Below are 6,522 nucleotides of genomic sequence, written 5' to 3'. Positions count from 1 at the left end.
ATGTAGAGCTTAGTGATATGGTTTAGTGGAGGACTTGGTAGTGTTAGGTCAGAGGTTGGACTAAGCTTGTCAGGATTTAAAAAGGGGAAAATAACATTTTACTGTGTTTGTTACCACACCAAGAATACTGTTTTTCTAGTGATTTACCCAAATTTTGGCACCAGACGGAATGACACCCTCTTAAGTCAGCTATCTTGTATTTACAAAAGAGAGTGAAGGAATACAGATGAAGGGCTCTGTGAAGTCTAATTACAATGATGGTGTCTAATGTTGCAGCAATTTCACCAGACTGAATTTAGATGAACTTTCAGATGCAAGCAGTTAAAAACAGCTCTGGGGTCTCCAGTCTGCAACCTTGACTCCAGTAGCTTGTTGGATTGCGCTGGGAGATAACAGACTGACATTATTACTGGTCGTGGCCAAATGCTGTTGGTACAGTGCTCAAGGTCACTCCCGGCTCTCAGCTTACCTCTGCATGTGCTAGATGATCTACAGCAGCGCTCAGCCGCGCTGATGGGTTCATCGTTCTCCAAAGGCAGTGACCAATGTTGAGCAGCTGGCTGAAAGGCTGTTTGATCTTCCCACTGCTTTGCAGGCAATACTGCACTGCTCAGGAATATAAAAGAAAAAAAAAACACACTATTGAAAAGATTTATCAGTGAATGTTGTAGAGCCATGCTTGACCTCCAATATCTTCTCTTGTTCCCCAAAGGCAACACATGTAAGGTATTTCCTGTTTTTCATGTTACTGACTGGAATGCATCATGAAGTCCAAATGTGCAACCTGCTGTCTGGTTTAGTCATTAGGCATGATTTTCTTTGTCTCTTGATTAGAGCTGCAGCCAATTGTTCACTGTTGTAACGCATAACCTTTTTTTTTTTTTAATTATTATTTATTATTCCATCATGCCCCTGAATAAATAGCTAACTAACCAGCCAGGCTGAAAGCTGAAATTCACTCATCAGCCAAAGCTGCCGTGTCTTATGCTATCTTATTTTCACATCAGCACATAACACTTCGCTCTAGACCACCAAAACAGAGTAAACAGCCTCCACCTATAATTCAAGGGCCAAATTCAACTGTTATTGAAAAATAATTAAAAGCAACACATAGATTTCAAAAGAGATGATCAGACCCCACACCTATCTGACTGCGTGTGAATGTTGGAGTTTAATGGCTGTGACCTGGCTTGACATTCATGGATTTCTCAGTAACATCCATTCACTGAGGGTGTATTTTTCTAAAATGATGTCCCCTCTGCAGAGATATGCCATAAATTATGAAATTAAGCCGTTATGTTATCTTCTCCAGCTGCAGAATATTGGAATATTGTTCACAAAACAGTTACTTGGTATTTTAACCTCTGACCACCTTCAAAGTCAACTGACAACAATTTACAATGGTAGTAAAACATACAGAAAGAGAGTAAAATACCAGCCTTGTTATGTTTTGATCCCAGTAGACAATATACAAGTACTGGTCATGCCCTTGCTCTACTGACGTAATATATATACATTCAATAAATGTCTTTAAAATGAAAGAAAACCCTAGAATCTCCTGTCATATTTATAATTCAAAAATCTTCTGAAGTAGTAATGTTAAAAATCTTCTGCAATAGTAACATTATGTCAGGGAAAAAAAATGGAACTAAGAAGGTGCACAGGCCAAACTGATAGCTAATTTGAAAACTAGATCAGTGAGAAGAATCTCACCCTGACAGTGCTCTGGAGAAAAACGAGAAAGAGACTTGTGGGGCTATTCTCTAATTTCAGTGGTAAAAGTTAATTCCACAAACAGCAAAATTAGCAAAGCTTGATTTCCTTTCTATTTTTGCCCTTTGTTTCCTAAATCTCCTTCCAGAGCAATAACCCTGACCATCTGCTCTTCCTACAATAGTCCTGGTTGGGGATACCTGCAGCGTTGGTCTGGAGCTGGAGATGCGGGCTGGCCCAACAGCTCCTGTCAAACCCTCGACGTAATGGATGGTTTCTGACAGTGCTTCTGTCAGTGCTGGCAATAACACGAATCTTTTCCTTCCATCCAGCTCCCACTGCTCATAGACATCCATAGGCAATTAAGGTGATTAAAGCCCATCTCAAATTCGGTCGGAGTTGCTGACCCATCTCCAAGATTGATAAAGGGCTGGCATGCGAGATTACAAGCAGCCCACTCCTCTCATTCAGCACGAATGGCCAACCTCCCAGCATTAGAAGTAAAACAGCCTTTGACCATATTGCACTAAAAGCTCAGCAGCAATTTTGTAAATTATAAAGGAATTTCATATTTTCTTGTATATGTATGTTTGACATCAGCCATTGCAAGCAAGTTGAAAGACCTAGAGGTTAACTCATCCATTCTTCTGCAAACACAATTGTGTCATTCTTCTGTGTCCCATCTTGGAACTCAGAGACCGGCTTTGTTGTTTTGATTTGTTTGGAATCACAAGACAGAAAACTGACAGAGATACATTCCAAAAGCTAAGAATATCTGCCAGTTTTCTCTTTCAGTTAAAAACCTTGGCCTGAAGGGAGGGAAAACATTGAATTCAATTATTCCACAACAGCAGGAGTTTCTGTCTTTCCCTTTCAGAAAAAGTTGAAAGATCTCAGACATGAATCATCTCCTTGGAAGAAAAGGATGGGATATTACAATAATTTTTGCCCAAGGACTTCACCAAGAGGACTTCACTTTAATGGAAAGTACCTGCTCATGCCATGCATCTCTCAGCTCCCTATTTCCAGCCTTTCCCTGACCATACCCATTTCCTTTGTAAGGTGTGAGCTCTGGTGGAGTAGGGATGTGAAAGCAGTTTATACTGCTGTGTTCCCAGCTGCGGGCAGCGCTGTGCAGTTCAGTCGCTCAGCTGTAGAGCACAGGATGATAGCCTAAGTTATTCTGTTGGAAATTACTTTCCTTATAGCTTGAAGTAATTAAGTGACTCTCATTACCTGTTTAAGCCATGGATTTTCTTGTTAATTTTAAACAGATACTAAACAGATAATTTGGGGAAAGATATTGTAGTAAAATTACAAACATCTTTAAAGCGAGAAGGTCTGTGCTATGAAGCATTTTCCTCTAATTCAGTCCATTAAAATCATCTGAATACAACCAATAGGACAATAAGATCTGCTTGACTGACAGACAAGATAGAGTCTCTCTACTAACAGAAATTATTTAGCTACTTCATGATTCAGGGAAATTTGCATTGCTATCAGTCACATTAGTTGTTTATAAAGCTTTGTGTAACATTAAACCAAAACCAAAAGCCAATAAACAAACAAGCAGAAAGTCAATATACAACAAACAAGTAGAAATCCAATAAACAAACAAAAAAGCACATCTCCAGCACTTTAGATGATATGGCAAATCATCATCATCTTCCAATACTACAAAGGCTACTTCTAGTATATGAGTGATAAAAGGTCCAGAACTGGGAGTGCAGGTTGGAGCCCCAATGTTTGGTTCTGGCATTGCCACCAGGAAAATTTGTAGTGTCCCTTAACCATATAGTTTGTTTGTTTACTTGCTAAGTACAATCAAATCGTGTGTCTTTTTCTTTATTACCCTTCTCACTTTCTGTGAGTTATATCTCATTTTGGGTTACAAATGCCAATTTTGATTTCATCCAAATGAGATCTGAAATGCCACACAAGATGTGTATTTAACACTTTACATTTAATTTAAACGAGCATCCATACACATTCCAGATACTGTATTAAAACCTTACTTACATTAAGCAGCATCAGGTCTTGTTCACCGAAGAAGGGAATACAGCTTTTCCAAACTTTGAGATTGATCTGCCAAATCCTCACGTCAAACCTCAAGCACAGATATTAGGGGTAGCCATTGTGGTTCACCTCTTTGCTTGCCCATTTTGAACATCTGTGTAAATCTGCAAACAAATTTCATGATCACTGGTAAGTTACAGCCCCAAATTTACAGTTGTTACCTGACAGATATCCAAAGAGCAGAGGTAGGAATGCAACTTAACCTGGCAACATCCAGACCCCTCTAAAAATAACCAGACCTACAAAAATATATACATCTAAGTCACTTTGCTAATTAACGTGTAAGCAAATGTCACTCCAGATAAACAATGTCTGAAGGGCAAGATAGATGACTGCAAAAAATAAACAAGAGCAATTTGACAAGACCAAATCAATACTGACCAAAGCAGCCAGAAGTAAGAGCAGCAGTTTAAAGAAGAGACGATCTGTGGAGGCTAACCAATAATACTTTATGTTTTGGTTTATTTTAGGCATGTCTTACAGAGCCCATTGGCAATGTTTCTCTGTAATTTTGTCAAAAATCAAGATAAGTTTGAAGATAAAAGTGAAAATGATTCATAGGATCTTGGATGGTAGTGACAGGGCAGAGTCAAAGACATTAACACTAATGTGTATTTTGGGGACCTTGGAGCAAAACTAATGTCTATCTTCTATAAATTGCATAATTTGCATGAATTACTCAGTGCCCACGGACTAAAGCAAATTGGCTAAAGAAAAGAAATATTCCTATTCTTGCTTTTGTCATTGAAAGAAATGGGACTGTGCTGAGGGAAAAATAAGACTGACACATTAAAAAATCATAGTTAAGTAAAGAACTACTGGTCAGATTGCAACTCATGTGTGATTCATTCAACTGCCTGTAACTATGAGATTGGCACCATATAAATTCACAGCTTTTCAGAAGTATGAAACTTGCTCCCTATTCATCTTTGCCACCATCTAAAGAATTAAGAGAGTGGCTGGCAATGAAGAACAAATTAATCATGTTTATTGTGACAACCATGACTGTTATAAAACAGATACTCTTACAACACATGCTAACCTCCCCCCCACTATTTTTTTTTCGTCATTCAAAACCTGTTGAACATTCAGTTCAAGCCCCCTGAGATTTATGTCTAGAAGACCAGTGATGCCAGGAAGAAATCTGTTTCAGGTACATGCAACAGAAGATGCTTGCAATACACTAGTCGTATATATGTGTCTAGATGTACCTTCGTTCTCAAACCTGAAGTCATGCAGTTATTTCTTTAAAAATGTCTTTGAACAGTCTTCAGAAACAACTGGCTGTGTGGAAAAAATATCTAAGTGAAAGATATTTATCTTTAATTTAGTTCTATATTTGATTCTTATCTGAATATTTACTTTTTACAGTGGAAGTGGCTAAGGACAGGGAGTGACTAGGAAATTTCTGAACCAAGGTCAGCCCAAACACAGTAAATGTGAAATTATTGTCAAAACTAATATTTAAGGTTTTCAAGCGTGCTTAACAAAGAGTACGAAAGGAATGTCTTTAGAATAATGTGGATGGACAATAATAGGAAGGCTTTGGAGTATGAAGGATTCCTGACACATATACTCTTCTCCTGGAAGCAGCTCCTTGCTGGTCATTGGGAAGTGTTAGCAATCTTAATTCCAAAAGACAGTAGTGGAAGAAGGGCTGCGGGCACCCCTTCCTTTCCCTGCACCCAAGCATGGGTCAGGGAAGGGAAGGGGTGCCTGCAGCCCTTCTTCCACTAATCATGTTCCGGCTCCATCACCACTGCCCCACAGGACATCACAGCACCAATGAAAGTTCCTCAACTAGAACCGCACCACCCTGACAAAGATAAAAGGCTACTAGCATCTGGCATCACTCAATCTAGGCCACAACAGACAGATGCAGCCTAATTTCTTAGTCTTTTCACACTCCCATTACACCATATTTCTCCAAGGTTAAGGAGCAATTAGCTGTGCTACCCACATGGATTACACCTTCAAGCATTTAAGAAATGTAGGCAATTTAATACTGACTGCTGCAGTTGGTCATTTTGAAAAGATCTGCCATAGCAACTATATGATGATAAAAATATTTGTCTGCCCTGTGCTTCAGATATCGCAGGCAGGTAAATGAATACAAATTTTGGGAGTGAGAAAGCAAAGTCAGTACAGAAAACCAGGTGCTGTACACTGTAATCACAAGGCTAAATCACAGCTGCTTCATTACTGGCATCGCACTTCACGGTCTGTCAGAAGAGTCTGTTATACGAGGTAAGTGTCAGGGATCCAGTCTCCTAATTATTCCTCCACTGCCCCGTTCATGAAATTCTTTTAGAGCTAAAAGCATAACCTGTCTTGATTTGTTTCCACCCACCTTTAGCGAGATGTCATGCTCAGAAGGTCCACCATGAAGCAATGGGACAGCTGCAGTCATGCTAAAAAATGCAAGGAGGGTAACAATGTTATTCTGTCATTTGCTCCTTCATAACCATCAGCAGGCCAGCTATGTTTTATGCATCAGACATCTGATTTGCTGTAACACTCAAATAAGGATAACAAGCAGGTTTTCTGGAGCGCAATGAACACTGCAGCTTTACTGAAGACTCATGAGGATGGAGACAATTGAAAAGAAGGTGCAGAGGAGAATCTTAAAATCTCTTCCTAAGCCCATCAGTAGGCTTTATGCCAGGGACTACATTAAATTCAAATTTACCACCTATAGTAGTGAAAATATTGCCTTCAGGCAAACTTCCTACA

General features: G+C 39.3%; 1 long non-coding RNA gene across 1 annotated transcript; it reads right to left on the bottom strand.

Moving 5' to 3' along the window:
• Positions 1–434: 434 nt before the first annotated feature.
• On the bottom strand, positions 435–6,200 carry LOC121069245. The gene is made up of 3 exons (XR_005819354.1): positions 6,140–6,200; positions 3,733–3,893; positions 435–606 (listed from the first exon to the last, which is right to left on the bottom strand). It is a non-coding gene; the product is annotated as an uncharacterized LOC121069245 (long non-coding RNA).
• Between the last annotated feature and the right edge of the window lie 322 nt (positions 6,201–6,522).

Source organism: Cygnus olor, chromosome 4 (assembly GCF_009769625.2).
Source record: "Cygnus olor isolate bCygOlo1 chromosome 4, bCygOlo1.pri.v2, whole genome shotgun sequence".
Classification (NCBI taxonomy): domain Eukaryota; kingdom Metazoa; phylum Chordata; class Aves; order Anseriformes; family Anatidae; genus Cygnus; species Cygnus olor.
This window is presented reverse-complemented; position numbering and strand designations above follow the sequence as displayed.